The 1,768-nt window shown below is 35.0% G+C and overlaps 1 protein-coding gene across 1 annotated transcript in view; it reads right to left on the bottom strand.

Moving 5' to 3' along the window:
- LOC105626216 (tachykinin-like peptides receptor 99D) overlaps positions 1 to 1,768 on the bottom strand; it is a 53,836-nt gene that overhangs the window by 30,043 nt on the left and 22,025 nt on the right. The gene's annotated exons all lie outside the window — the stretch shown is intronic.

Genomic DNA, 1,768 nt, shown 5'->3' with positions numbered 1-1,768 from the left:
GATTAAATCGTAAAATTCGTATTACCGAAAGCGAGCAAAGATTGGTGCTAGGAGGAAGAAGATGGAAACTGCTGGTGGAGCGTGTCTTCCTGCAATTCGACGAAAGGAAGTTCGTGTGGAGGAATGTCGATTCGTCGTTCAGACAATAAAACGATGAAAGCAGTTGCGCGAAATCCATTTTCTAATATCCAATAGACAGGTTATTTGGCGAAACGATATAGGTCAATTCATAGTCGTACATTATAGGATCGTGTTCTTCTTCTCGTGAAATTATGGTACTCTTTAAATGCCATTATGAACGATTCCATTTTTACATTTTCGGGGTTTTTACAATATTCGGTCGCAACGTTCTCTTGAGAAGTCTCAGAAGATAAAATCGTGTAACATTTTATTTCGTCTTATTAATGTGTCGTGTAACATTATATAACGTCAACATAAATTTTAGGATAATTTTGTTTACGGAATGGTATACGTGCGTGTTTTCGACGGCAAGCAGTTGAAATACGAGAAGGATGGATAATGATGACGATAATGATGGGGATTTAAATCCATGTTTATGCGAGCCATCGCATAAATTCTCTAATGGTCTTAATAACAATATATCAAATGTCAGATAAATTTTTAACCGATTTTATTTTCAAAAGGAAAAAAATATTCAAACGCTAAAATGAATCTCTTTGTAATTTTGAGTAAAATTCTAGTCAAAATTTTCCTCCTGACTGCGCATTAATGCGACTTATGAAGAGAATAATACATTTATGAGTAGTCGTGATTGCATAAGCGACAGAAATCTAGAAGGTTTTGCTTAGGGGAATAGAACAAGATGGTAGTGAAATTAATGAACAAAAAAACATTTTTTTGTTTCGCTGTGACCCACTTCGACGAGTTATTCGTTCAAGAGCCATGTTTCCAACAGGCGAATATTACAAAGGCAAACGCATCTACGCCTGAGATGACGTTTTGAGCGCATTTACGATGTTTATAAAGTCATAAAGATCATAATACTGATAATAAAATGTCCTTATATAGACTGTGAGGCGAGGCCACGTTTCATCTTTTTGTTCCTTCTGTTGTAGAAGCGTTGCAAAAGCTGGGCACGGATTATTGTTCCTTCGAATAGAGTTTTAGTCTTTCGTGTGGAGATCTGATCAGATCTGAGTTTGATCTTGCTTGAAAGGAATGCCGAGTGTTTTTCGTTCCGAACTACCATACATACATTCGACGTTTCAATTCCTCTATTCTATTCTCAAAGATAAAGTTTTGAACGAAGTTCGATCGCATTTCTCTCGCCACATCACTTCTTCCCTTCGTCGCTTTTACCTCTATCCCTATTGTTCTTCCTTTGCCTTCGCGATTTCATGCGGACTATCTTATATACGTGTAAAAATGTCTTTCAAATAATATATATTTCTTTTCAAAAAAAATGACAGAATGATAAACATTATTTTCAGAAATATTATCGATTTAAATTATGTTTCATGCTTTTAATAGTTGTAATTTTTATTTTTGTAAAATGTGTTTATAGTTTTATACTTTTCAATAGAAATATCCACTTCTGGAAATGATAATATTCTATCTCTCGAAAATGTTTGAGATTTTCGTTGAATTTTGGAAAATATGAATGACACGTCTTGCACAAGATGTATCTCAATCTTAAACGTATATCTCGTTTCGAGGTATATATACATGCAGTTACAATTCGCAACGTTGTTGCGTATAAGAGAGCGAGAGAGAGAGAGAGAGAGAGAGAGAGAGAGAGAGAGAGAGA

This window comes from Atta cephalotes, assembly GCF_000143395.1.
Source record: "Atta cephalotes unplaced genomic scaffold scaffold00005, whole genome shotgun sequence".
Taxonomy (NCBI): domain Eukaryota; kingdom Metazoa; phylum Arthropoda; class Insecta; order Hymenoptera; family Formicidae; genus Atta; species Atta cephalotes.
The sequence above is the reverse complement of the archived record's forward strand: the minus strand, read 5'-3'. Positions and strand labels throughout refer to the sequence as shown.